Source organism: Myotis myotis, unplaced genomic scaffold (genome assembly GCF_014108235.1).
Source record: "Myotis myotis isolate mMyoMyo1 unplaced genomic scaffold, mMyoMyo1.p scaffold_m19_p_4, whole genome shotgun sequence".
Lineage (NCBI taxonomy): Eukaryota > Metazoa > Chordata > Mammalia > Chiroptera > Vespertilionidae > Myotis > Myotis myotis.
Genome location: NW_023416346.1, coordinates 29,057,637 through 29,071,950, shown reverse-complemented (window position 1 = coordinate 29,071,950; position 14,314 = coordinate 29,057,637). Strand labels below are relative to the sequence as shown.

Here is a 14,314-nt window from a genome sequence, read left to right as displayed (position 1 = left end):
TGGATAAAAAGTTAACTTTTTAAATACTTACACATTGCTGTATAGATATTTCTTACATTTGTTTGTCTCTGTAAATGGAATTCTGTATATGAAACATAAACTATTTAATGGCTCTGGTTCATTACAATGAACATCAGTCATATACAGTGTGGTACACAGAGTTGAGTGTGTGATGACCTCATCATATCCCCAACCAACCTCAGCACGTTATTGAACAGAGCCCTACTTCACTGAGCCACATCTACCTTTCTGCTGTCATCCCTTCTTCCTTCTTCCACTGTTTCTTGCTACTCCCTTTCTTCACACATCTCCTTTTTCTCCTCGTTGTTCTAGCACCTAAGGAGCCTGGCATTCACAGACACTACCAACCAACTTTAGTACACATTTCTTCTGGTTGTCAAGGTGTATATTCCTTAAACTGTACATCATCAGTGTTCTTGAAGGAATCCCAGTCCACAAGATTATAAGAGCCTACGGAATAAAGACTAAGTCTGAACCATTATATGTAAATGCTACTTCCTACCTTCCATCACCACCCAAAGCCTAGCTCAAGGAATGTTCAATAAAAAAAATGTAACAGAATTCCAAGATTCTAGATTGCTCACAAGTTATTGGAAAATACTGATTCTCTAGGTGGCTATTAAACAAATGATTTGATCAACAGTCTTGTGATTATTAAATTCCATTTAAATTAAAGCATAGAAGCAGAACACATATATTATAGCCATAGTACCAGTATAAAATGGTCCTATCCTGTTTAATGAGATGCTGAGTTGCTTTTTGGAGGAAACAGATCAAAACCCCAAGTCATGCAGCCAAAGCATGCATAGAGGACAAAACTTTGTCCTCCAGGTGCACCCAGAACCTAATTCTCACCCCTCCACACACAAAGGGAACCAAAGGGCTAGGACATAACCAGAAGTGGAACATCAGAACCCTTTCAGAATCAAAGGGTCCATTGTCTAGGAAGTAAATGGTCAACCTCCAACGTCCTCTAATTGAAAACAACTCGCCAGTGCTTTCACATACCTGTTCCGCCTTTACCCTTAAAAACCCACCTCAAACCCTGAATCGAGGAGTTTGGTCTTTTGAGCATTAGCTTCCCATTCTCCTGGGAAGTGCCATTCATTATAAAATAGTCAGTCTTTCTCCACTGCAATTACCAATGTTTAGTGTTTGGCTCTGCTAGTGCCAACTGAATGAACTCTTCCTGTTCAGTAACAACATGCCAATTTACCTATGGGAGCTGGTTCCTAATATTCAATTGGGTATTCTTCTAGCAGAGATTTCTTTGTTTTTCAGCACAAGGAAACTTCAATATCTGAATGCTGAATGTTGAATTTATATTTAAAAGATAGCAATCAATCAAACATTTATTGGTACCTGGCAAATATATAGGGCCCTGTGCAAAAAGTCTGTGAGGGGGGAAAAAGAATGTTTTTAATAAAAGAAGGACAATCAAATGGTGGTAGCAAGAGCAAAACAGCAACCCTGCCCACTTTGTCTTAAAAGTTAGAGGCCATCCAGACAGATTAGCTGTGGAACCTGTGAAAATACCAGATGTATATACTTCACTCCATGTAGATCTATGAGATAAATAAAACAAAAGCAGGCTTCGTCTTCTTTAAAAATTTTACCAAGTTACATCTTCCTAGTCAACTGAAAATCAATTTCCTTCTTGAATGTTCTTCTAAAAAATGACAGGGAGTGGCCGGGGGGGAAACTGATGTTAGGATAGAAGTTGTACGATTTTAAAAGTTCTCTACGGGCTCCACATTTGCTGAAACCATCCCTCATGGAGATCCCTATGCTCAGCTGCAGTCTATGTTCTTTTGGCTACTTAGGGGTGGCAGAGTCACCACCACTGAGCCAAGCAATCTTCCAAACAAGCTTCAACTGAACTGGAGTTGGCAAAGAGCAAACTACTAATATGAAAAGGCCCACCAAGCACCACCCACAAGGAATCTGGGAAATTTTTCACAAAATAGGATTCATTTTTTAAGTAAATTATATTTTGTATTGTCCATCTCTCTTTCCTTGGAAGAGTATACTGTTAAATTCCTCATAAAGACAATCACATGGATTTTCCAGAACTTTCTGTTTCTGAAGCAGATCAAATAAAAGAAAGATTGTATTTCAGGTTATTCCAATATCATTTCAGTATAAAAATCCACCAAAAGAAACATTTCTAGATAGATGTATTTAAAGACATCTGAAATGCTACCTTTTGATTCAAAAATTAACTGTCAAACAATTCTATTTTTAAGAGGGCAAAAAGAATTAGAACAAATTAACCTAAGTGCATTTTTATACAAAATATCAGCCTAATATTAGAGTATTTTTTGTTTACTTTGGAAACATTCTCAAACACAAGCACCATTTTTTTAAATTTCACCAAAGCAAATAATTTGCTCATTTTGGTGCATGGGACTATGCTCTAACCAACTGAGCTACCCAGCCAGGGCAAAGTCTTGGTTTTTTACATGTATTATTTGTAAGCATTTTTCACTCATTACAAACCTTTGAAAATAACATTTTAAATGTTTCACCAGTCCCAATTTTTCGCTAGTAATAACAATGATACAACTAACCAAATCCCCTTATAGATATGTTTTTGCACACATCTCTTTTACTGAACAGAGACTTGTATCCCCCTTATAGTCTTTGGCAGAAAAGGAAAGGGCAACATAGTGAGAAGCCAATAGGGGGCAGACTCACAACTTTCCACCTCTCTACCTTCCTACTTGCCTTTATGGCACTCAATCTTCCTCTCCCACTGTCTTAAATCTGGCTATGGATTCTGACTGACCCTGACCCCCATGCACTGAGCAGAAGTGGCTAAGACACATACAAGGTTGCAGCTGGAAGAGCAGGGAAGTCACCTATGTCCTGGCCCACAGAGCTATGTGCTATCTGGCTGGTGGTCTGAGTGGCTGGGGGTACCAAACAAGGGGAGACTGGTTTTCCAAGCCTGGCTCAGGATGGCAAAGGGACCACAATATCTCCACCCATGTAGCCCCTATGCCTTTGGTACCAGCCATGCCAGTGTTGAGGTACAGATCCCCAAAGCAATCTAGGGGACAGAATAAGAAGTATAGCTGAAGTGTTTCAAATAACTCAATGTAGTATAACCTTAAAATTAATATTAACACTCTACTCAATATCCAGTTTATGTTTCCTGATGTATCTGACAATACTTCAATTAGTATTTACTGAAAACTTAGTACTAATCTCTCCTCTCCCCCACCATTTTTTTCTTTGACATCCTAGAGTCCTATGCTTCTTATATCATTTCTTCCTCTGGTCACAAACTATGTGACAATAGAATGTGTGTCACTGGACCACATACATCTTGTTAATAAAGGAATTATTCTGTAAAACATGGTCTCCTTCCTCAGAGCGTTGCAAAATAATTGGGAAGCAAAAAGGAAAGTACAAGAAAGGGCTAGAGACTAATAAAATTAAGTGCTGAGACTATTGTCAGACTGGTAGTTAAGTGCTCTGAGAGGTCGGACACAGGAAAGAGGCCAGTCTGAGATGGAGAGGGAGAGGTAAGTCTTAACTGTGAAAATAAATGAGAGAGAGAGAGAAAGAGAGAGAGAGAGAGAGAGAGAGAGAGAGAGAGAGAGAGAGAGAGAGAGAGAATGTTCCCAAGACAACAAAGCCACGGGAGGAAATGTGCCCCCACCAATAATCATTCTAGCCCCACAGACTCAACTGTTGTTCAGGAGGCAGGAGCCATTTAGGCAAAATGTGCTGGCGAGGTTACTGGCTCAAGTCTAGTTTATCACTAGAGTCTTTAAGAAACTGCATTATAGAGGTAGAACTCAGATACTTCAAAGAGAAACCTAAGCCCTTGATGAAGCAGCACTAAATAAGCAGCAATAAAAAGAGAAACTAACAAACAACATCAGGGCCTATATTGTATAAAAACAAAAATAAACAAAACTAGCCTTTCCTGAAAGAAAGCTGACATCAAAGTGTAAATGGCTTCAAGGGTACCTTTCATTTGCTTTCTGACCATTTGTACATGACCTTATGGACATGGTAAAGAAAGCAAATTTACCACATCATCTTCACCCCATGGGGTACCATCTGCTCCTTTCAAAATAAATGTTTCCCCTGTCCTCACCCAGAACCAATATTTTACATGTTTAAATATCAGCAGACACTTATTCTTAAGCCATTTCATTTTTTAAAAAACAGACTTTGGGAAATCATGTAATTAAAGCCCCACTTCATAGGGAAGTTAGAACAATGAAAAGGGTGCATCTACTACTGAGATTTGCCAATATATTTTACACATACTGGGGGAAAACTTTCATAAAATTGTGCTGTCTGTGCCATATTTCATTCCAATAGAATTCTTTCCGAATTTTCCTATCTCCGCCTATTTTGAGATAATACACCCACTGGCTATTCCCCATCGAAATAATCTACAGGTCCCAATGGAGTTATCTGCAGGCAAATGACCAAGTTATTAACACTTGCCAGACCAATGCAAATATAAAGATAAGGGTAGCTGAGGCGACAAGAAGCTTTGAAGTACATAGCTTTCTTTCAAGTTACCTACCCAGATTCCCATTTAAGAATGCTCATCCAACAGAGATCACACCTTCAGGTTATCAGGTGGAAAATCTCTTGTCACCATCATGCCTCATTTAATTGCAACATTTTGAAATTAAAAATAAAACAAGAAAAGAAAATGCATATCAAATCCATTCTCAAAGACTCTCCATGCATTGGTTCTGTAGAAATGTCAATCTAATGCTGTATGGAATTTTCATTTAGCAGAGATTTGGGGTAAAATGCAAGGGAATTGACCGGTTGTGAAGAACAGTTTGCTGCACGCTGAAACAGAAATTAGGTGATTCAAGAAAATATGAACGGTAATATTTAAAGTAAGAGGGAGAGAAAACATGGGAGAAGGGAGGAAAAAGACCAAAAATATTGGTAAGGAAAGAAGAGTAATTACTTTCATCTTCTTAACAGTGTGGTCCTTGTTATCCTTAACATGCAATGTACATGAAAACAGAGGAGAAAATTAATCCCACATACATAGATATACAAGCTGAGTAGAGCGCAAAGTTACAAAGAGCAAAGTCACCAAATGTGAATGTGTATAAGAACTTTACTTTCTTCAAACCTAGACTCTCTTCAACCACTCTGAACATTCTCAACAAAACCAAATCTGTTATTTACCCCTGGTAAATACTGATTCCCCTAATGCCCACATTGTAATAAAACTCAGAACTATTCAGTTTTCTTAAGTCTGCAAGTGTCCTTTTTTTGTAATTGGGAAAATAATTTAAAAATGGTGAGGCAAGTGACTCAGGAACCAATAATCTATATTATTAGAGAAAGAGGAGACAGCCTGCATTAATATGTAGCCTACAATGAAATTTTCATCAAATGTGCCTGTAAATACGTCTTCTTTGTACAAGGGAAACTGTGTTAAATTAAACAATGGATATTGGGAAACTACTAGTAATATCGATAGAAGAAAATGGATATATTTTTACAATACAAAGAGGTCTGACAGCTTGAACTTTGATACATCTAAGCAATATCTAAATATCCATTAGAACAGATTTTGATTTAACAAGATAATACTTGATGATATCCAGGTTCTTCCAGTTATTTGTCCAGTATATGTCAAACCATCACTCTTATTCATTTGCAATCAATCCCTCATTCCCCCCCTCCTCCCCTCTAGGAGCCAGTCATTCAAGGCACTTTTTTAACTCCATTTGCAAAATGTGCCTGGCTCTTAAGAACTTGGAATGCTGACCTTTTTCCTTTTTTAAGAGTTGTATCACCTTTTAGTTGTGATATTCATGAACATTTCCTTAATCTAAGTGTTCAGAACGTCTATTTACATGTTTTTTTTGAATTAAATGAACTAAAATTAATTTTAATCAAATTTAGCAATAAATAAAGTTTGGTCTGATGATGTTTGGGGTTTTTTTTCCCCTCACAATTTCAGAATGTCCTTGATATAATTGGCGATACACAGGGGTATTAGAGACCTGGACTCTAATGGTCTATTAATACACATAATGGGGTACACTATAAATTGTCTTCAATATAAAAATGCTTTTAAAAAAATTTTAGAAAATGAAAAAAGGAGACCTAATGCAAAAATAATTAATCATCTCACACTGAAAAACAGCCACTGTTGAGATTTTAGTATAAGACTTTCCACGATTTTTTTCTGTACAGATTTAAGCTTACTTATTTTCACATGGTTTTATCGTCCTACATACCGAGCTTTATATCCTGTAGAAGCTAAAAACTATGACTGTATAACATTCTATCAAATGAACATATCACAGTTTATCTAACCATTTACTCCTCTATTGTTAAATATTTTATTGTTTCCAATTTTTTGTTATCAGAAAATAACCTCTGTTCATAAGTCTTTTTTTCTGGATTCAGTATGGCTTTCATAGGAGACAGTTCCAGAAGTAGAATTATTGAATCGAACCATGAATATTTTCAGGCCCTTGATAATACATATTGCCAACTTGCTGTTACAAAAGGCTATTCCAGAAATGTATGAGTGTGTCCATTTGACGAAATACTAATCTGTGAGTAAAAAAAAAAAAAAATATATATATATATATATATATATATATATATATATATATGATCAAATTATCTTCATTTGTATCTCCTTGATACTAGTGCCAGAATTTTAAGTCAATTTTTAAAATGCTCCTTTTAGAGAGAATGCTTTTTAAGATTTCTGTTACAGCAGACATGTAAATCTAGTATCTGGTCCTAGCAGAGGCCAAAAGAATAGGAGGGGGGAAAAAAGAACCATTTAAAAACGTTTAGGGACTTTAAGTTCCTTTTTTGTTCCATTATTTAATGACTATAGATTCCAGGAACTATAGTTCTTTATCAGTTTTCCCCAGCTGCACATAAGGCTCTCAAACTTGGAAAATTCACTCGCTCATTCTCTAAGCATTGTTGAGGACCCACCCTGTATCAAGCACAGTGCTGGGCCCCACAGATGTCACAATACACACAGAAACCCTATCCTGCTCTAACAAAGCCCTAGTCTAGTGGGAAAAGCATGAGGATTGTCCAGAGGAGTGTGGAAGTACATAGCAAGGGAATCTAACAAAGACTTAAAAGATTGATGCTGAGGCCTAAAGCAAAAGCTAAATCTCCCCAGTCCTTTCAACCATTTCTCATGTTATATGATTTTCAGACCCATCCTGGTCACTATCTTCTGGATAATCTCAACTTTGTCAATGTTAGTAAAATGTGGTGACTATAATTGAACATAATACTCCAGATGTGGTCTGATCAGCACACATGCTTCTAATACAACCTAAAATTGTTTTTGCTTTAAAAAAATAAGCTATACCACATTGTTGGCTCATATTAAACTTGTGATCAACTAAATCCCCAAGAATTTTTACATAAACTGCTGCCAAGTCACATCTCTCATATCCTGTACATATGCAATTTTTTAAAGCTAAATTCAAGATTTTACATCTATCACTGTTAAATTTCATCTTGTAGGTTTTGACCTAGAGTTCCTACAAGTTGAGGTCATTTTAAATCTGGATTCTGTCATCCTATATATTAAAATACACCACCCAGCTTTGTGTTATCTGCAAAGTAAAAAGCCTGTTTTTGTGATCAACTATGATCAAGAATCTGTTCTTTTAGGGTGGGAACAGGATACGGACATGGACTTTGTATTCTTTTTAAAACCATATTTTTATTGATTTTTAGAGAGAGAAAGAGAAACATTGATGTGAGAGCAGAACATTGGTTTGCTACTTCCTGCATGGCCCCAACCAGGGATGGAGCCCACAACTGGAATCAAACCAGCAACCTTTTGTTGTATGAAACGACACCCAACAACTGAGCCACAATACTTTATATTGTTCACAGTGCTAAGTAGGGTGCCTTTTACACAGTAGGTGCTCAGTATCTGTTAAATAAATGACCAGGTAGAATCAAAAACAGTCTTGTGGTCATTCCTTAAAAACATCTTCCTCCAGGTTGACACTGAATAAGTGCTCAGCCAGCTGCGAATTTGCCTAATAACTAGTTATGCAGTCAAATTTCACAATCTTATACACAAGGATATTACAGAAGACTCTTAAATGTTTTACTAAAAACCAGACATCCTATATTTATATTTGACATTCTGGCATGGTTGTTTTAATATGGTAATCATGATGTAGCCAAAACAAAAACAGACTACTAGAGGCTTTTTATCATTTCCTGCCTGATACTTTTCCTGCAATCCCGACCCAGATTATGGCGGACTTTTACTTTCTACCTTCTTCAATATGAATATTTCCAAATATACAGTTCTTTTGGCCTTTATTTTTTATATTTCAGAAAAGTTTAGAAATAGTTGTACATTAAAACTGTACTGTTAAATGAAAAATTCATACATTTATAATTAGGAAAAAATATACATTTTTAAATGTTTTTATTTTGAAAGAGGATAAACCTCGAAGGAGCCTACCAGTCCTATTCTCTCAAAGCATCATATCAAGCTTCACAATTTTTGAAATAGTAGACGCATATTACTTTTCCATAGTTTTTTACATGGAATATTAGAGAACTCACATTCACTGATTCAAGGATTCCCAGTGAAGCCTGGGTCTGAGACTATGAGACTATACTGTGATCCAAATATCCTTCCCCACTCTATTCTTTTTCCCTTGAAAGTTGGGAGTCAGAGATTTTAAGATAGAGACTATTCAAAAAATAAGAGAAGTCTCAGAGAATGAGCAGATAACATGCCCAGAATGATTAATGGCCTTTCAAAGATGAGCAAGTGTGGGAAACACATGACTCCTGGTGATGTGTGCTTTGTCTGCCAGACTGACCCCCCACCCCATCCTTCATCCCTTCTCTGAGCTTTACCCCATCCAAGATGTCCATTCCATCCTTGACCCCCTACTCCCACCTCATCCCTGATTCCCACCCTCAACTCTGTGGGATGAGGTGAAGCTGAGGGATGGGGCAAGACTGTTTTACACATTACTTGGAAATTTTTTAAAAGTAGCCAAATATTTAAGTAGTTTGTTTTAGAGGCTGCTGCAGAAGTCCTCCCCCCCCCCCATTTTAAAATAGTCTCATCAAAAAGTTCCCAGCATGTCCAGCTGGTGTTGCCCAATGGTTGAGTGTTGACCCATGCACCAAGAGGTCACTGGTTCGATTCCCAGTCAGGGCACATGCTCAGGTTGCAGGCTAGATCCCCAGTAGGGGGCATGTAGGAGGCAGCTGATTGATGATTCTTTCTCATCATTGATGTTTCTATCTCTCTCTAACTCTAAAATCTGTAAAAACATTTTTTAAAAAGTTCCCAGCATAAAAACAGCTGATCAAAGCAAGTATGTCAAAATATCATATAACCACCTGTATGATACAATGAAATAGGTATCTAGGAGTTGGAAGAATTGAATACCAGTTCTAATTTCTACCAATTGTCCGGTAGACTTTGGGGAATTCTGTTCCTAACCTAATCTTGTCCTCCTTGTAACTGGAAAGTTTGGATATTTATAGTTCCTTCTCAAGCTATGATTCTCAGACTATCTGGTACTGTTATTTAAATATGTTCATTTGTATTTACTTTGCCTTTAAGCATCTCTGGATCAAGGATCATGTCTCATACTTCCACAGAAGACATCACACAATCTGAGCACATAGTAGGCACTTACAACCATTTTTCAATTGAATTGATTTCCAATTTGTGAGTGAAACTGGCTGTAATTGGGCTTGTATTCAATAACTTTACTCTGAGGAGCATAGGACAGCACAGGTAAACTTGGCTGCTGATCAGGTTCTAACTAGTATAAGGCCAAACTCTTTGCTTATAGGGCATAAAATTTACAGGGATGTCTCAAGAAAATATTGAGCCCTCCAAATGAATCTGATGCTAAGTCCTCCATGATTCACTGTGGCCAGATGGAGTGATGCTTCCTAGTGACCATTTTTCAACTTCATCCCCTCCTCACTGCCCTTGACCCAATTGGTATGTGCTAAGTCAAAGGTGAAAAACAGTCTCTATACTGTAATCCAAGGAGGAAAAAAATGGCCTGGCTGGTGAGATATTAATATTTTACATTTTAGAATATAGCTTTTCATAAAATACAAGCATTTCAGTGACTTTTTCAAATTAGAGTTTACCCTTATCAAATTTTTATTTATGCTCACCACCCCAAGGAACATGTCTTAATATGTCAGAACATCTTAATCTTTATTAAGGTAACACATTCATTCTGCAAATTTTAATTGAACCTCAAGTACATGCTAAGCACTGTGCTAGCTGTGGATAAGTATATATGAATGCAGTACTTATAGGGCAAATTTACACATTTGTTCAACTAGATACAGGTTAAAACCTGGAAAACACATCATCCTTTTATCTTCTTTTCATGACAATGACTAAATACCTAGCTTCTCAGATTTTGTTTGAAATAAGGCATGTTCTAATTTGTTTATTAAGAAGACAATTCACCAGGCAGTGCCCTCGGCAGTCCCAGATCTGTCTCTTGCCTCAACAGTGTTTGGATGGAACAGACCCAGGGACGCCCCTTCTTCCAGCCTCTGGCCACTCTCCTGCGTCTTATCCAGTTACCACCTTCAGAACCACCTCCAGGACTAGACAACACACCGTTGCTTTTTTTAAAGACCTTAACTTCTTATTGCTGAACAACCATGAGCTCCCAAATTCATCAGAATTATTCCACTGAGGTGGAGGCTGAAGTCAACCACCTGGCCAACCTGCATCTGTGGGCCCCCTACACCTACCTATCTCTGGGCTTCTATTTCAACCTTGGTGATGTGGCTCTCGAGGGCATGGGCCACTTCTTCCCCGAGTTGTCTGAGAAGAAGCGTGAGTGCACTGAGCATCTCTTAAAGTTGCAAAACAAGCGCTGAGGCCACAGTCTCTTCCAGGACTTGCTAAAGCCTTCCCAAGATGAGTGGGGTAAAACTCAGGATGCAATGGAAGCCACCCTGGCCTTGGAGAAGAACCTGAACCAGGCCCTTTTGGAGTTGCCTGCCCTGGATTCTACCCACGCAGACCTTCAGCTCTGTGACTTTCTGCAGAACCACTTCCTGGATGAGGAGGTGAAATTGATCAAGAAGATGGACAACATCTGACTAACATCCACAGGCTGGCCAGCCCCAAGGCTGGGCTGGGCAAGTATCTCTTCTAAAGGCTCACTCTCAAGCACAACTAGGAGCCTTTGGAGCCCAGAGGCCTTTGAGAGGCCCCTCTGCATTCCCTTGGTGTCTGGCTTTTACCTGAGCCTCTTCCCAAAAGTACTAGTCATACTTTTAACCACCCTGAAGCCTTCTCCCATGCATTGGACCAAATGAAACAATAAAGCTTTTTACAGCAAAGAAGAAGAAGAAAGAGAACAAGGAGAGGGAGGAGAGGGAGGAGAAGGAGAAGAAGGAGAAGAAGAAGAAGGAGAGGAGGAGGAGGAGGAGGAGGAGGAGGAGGAGGAGGAGGAGGAGGAGGAGGAGGAGGAGGAGAAGGGAAAGGGGAAGGGGAAGGGAAGGGAAGGGGAAGGGGAAGGGGAAGGGGAAGGGGAAGGGGAAGGGGAAGAAGGAGGAGAAGAAGGAGGAGAAGAAGGAGGAGAAGAAGGAGAAGGAGAAGGAGAAGGAGAAGGAGAAGGAGAAGGAGAAGGAGAAGGAGAAGGAGAAGGAGAAGGAGAAGGAGAAGGAGAAGGAGAAGGAGAAGGAGAAGGAGAAGGAGAAGGAGAAGGAGAAGGAGAAGGAGAAGGAGAAAACTCACTAAAGGCTAATATGAGCATGTTTCCCTTTTGACACCATGCTGCAAGTCTTGGTCAAGTCTGATTAAAGTGCAGTGTCACTGCAATTCCAGCCTCCCATACCCCTTACTAATAAAAGAAACTGAAATGCTGAACAGATAACCGATCTTTCTCAATGGATCTATAATTTTACAAGAATAGTATATAACTGCTTTTGTTTCTTGTACTGTTCCCATTGATAATGATGGTACCTTTCTGGCAGATTTCTGCTTTTAAGAAAGTAAGTGGTCACAGAGAGGCTAGCAAAGTAAAAACAGTCCACGTTAAAGCATTTGGTTTGGTACATGGAGAATCCTCAATGAGATGTTGCCACCTGGTGATCCTGTTATGGATTTTAATAAGATGATTTTCTCAATTCTCTGATTCTTAAGTAGGATACAAGTTTAAAAATTTGTGCCATTAGGCTAACATGCCATGCAGAGACAAAAGCTGACCCTCACCAATGGTCATTTGGGCCTTCCCTAATAATCTGTGGAAGTGGTTTTCAAACTCATTGTCTCAACACATTGGCATCTCCTAATCAGCTGTGAATAAGTGCTTTGCATCAGCTGCTACTAATACTGAACTACCAACATTTATAAGTAATTTTCTTTTTTAAAAAATAGTGAATTAAAAATTGCTCCTATACTATAGAAATACCATCACTAAATCACTCACATTCCAATAAGCTTTCTAGTCCAAAACAATAGCAAATTGAAAGATGCTCCTATACTAAAGAAATACCATCACTAAATCACTCACATTCCAGTAGGCTTTCTAGTCCAAGAGAGAAGAAATGATCAGGATTACAGTTGGTGCACTGGGAACTGTGCAGAACCTAAAATGACCCCACCTATGGGAGGGACCAGCTTAGGAAGAGTATATCTTGAGTATTAAAAAAAGCATAGCTAGCCCAAACCAGTTTGGCTCAGTGGATAGAGTGTCGGTCTGCAGACTGAAGGGTCCCAGGTTCAATTCCGGTCAAGGGCATGTACCTTAGTTGCAGGCATATCCCCAGTAGGGGGCGTGCAGGAGGCAGCTGATCGATGTTTCTAACTCTATCCCTCTCCCTTCCTCTCTGTAAAAAATCAATAATAGCCGAAACCAGTTTGGCTCAGTGGATAGAGCGTCGGCCTGCGGACTGAAGGGCCCTAGGTTCAATTCCGGTCAAGGGCATGTACCTGGGTTTCGGGCACATCCCCAGTAGGAGATGTGCAGGAGGCGGCTGATCGATGTTTCTCTCTCATCGATGTTTCTAACTCTCTATCTTTCTCCCTTCCTCTCTGTAAAAAATCAATAAAATATATTTTAAAAAAATAAATAATATATATATGGCATAGCTAGGGCTTAGAATTATGCTTAACTCTGGGCAGCCCAGAGCATGCAGTGTGTGAAAGTTATCAGACTTAGTTTTCATATTGGTTGGGAATTGCTCATCTATAGGACAGCTTAAACTTTAATTTTCAAGATATGAGGTTTTAATAAGTTGGACTTGGTAGATTTTGAAGGGGTTAGTTTTATTGTGGAGGGAGGGCATTATTCCAAACCAATTACCTGTCTGATTTTCAACTTTCTCAACCTACAATTTATATAACAGAAAGTGGGTGAGCAGTGACACTGCCTTAAAGTGAAAAGGAATTTGGAGTTTGGGCTGACTTTTAGTTGATGGTAGGAGATCTAACTGGAAAAATACAAACATATATAACTTATTTGAGCTGGTTTTCTCACATGTAAAATGGACTATCAGCCTTGAGAAGTGTTGTGATAATTAAAGTTTATGTATATCAAGTGCATAGCATAATGCCTGACTCTAAAAGAACATTTTAATCATTATTAGTTCATATGAAATATAAGACTGGTGTATGTGTAAGAAGTCAGAACTGGAGAGTTAATTACATTAAGGTGGCAGTGGAAGCCATGAAAATGAATAAAGTTTAGAGGAAGAAGAGAGCATTAAATACATCCTTTTGGAGAACAATCACATTTGGATGGAAGAGTATGGCTCCCAAAAAAGGAATGGTCAGAGATGTAGAAGGGAAACAGATATATGTATTGTCACAAGCCAAGGGAAGAGAAACATAAGTGGGGGAGAGGGAAAAATAAACCCTGATGAATTCAGCAAAAAGTCATTTGGTAACTTTCAGGGGAGCAATTTCAGTAAAAAGCCAGTGGCAGAAGCCAGATTACAAGGTGTTTCAGAATGAGTGGTAAAGAAATGGAGCCAGCAGATGTAAACCCACTCACTTGAGAAGAGAAAGTCAATAATATCTCAGTCTGACAGCTGGACCTGGTCCAGATACGCAAGAACAGACTTTAGCCATAAAGACTTAAATGTGGGATTTTAATATGGAATTTCTGATGGCTGCAGGTACAGAGGGGCCTCCCAAAGGAAAAACACATTCCTCCTAAAACTAAATATGGCTTTCATAAACTCAACAAAGAGAGGCCAACCTCGGTTGTTTCTTAAATCTCCATGGCTTCAAGATAATGCTACTCAATTCTAGAGAAAG

At 38.6% G+C, this 14,314-nt stretch overlaps 1 protein-coding gene and 1 pseudogene across 1 annotated transcript in view; one reads left to right on the top strand and one right to left on the bottom strand.

Annotated features, from left to right (window-relative positions):
- Positions 1-14,314, bottom strand: part of GPC3 (glypican 3) — a 406,774-nt gene that overhangs the window by 309,707 nt on the left and 82,753 nt on the right. The gene's annotated exons all lie outside the window — the stretch shown is intronic.
- LOC118654156 lies at positions 10,702-11,228 on the top strand (annotated as a pseudogene).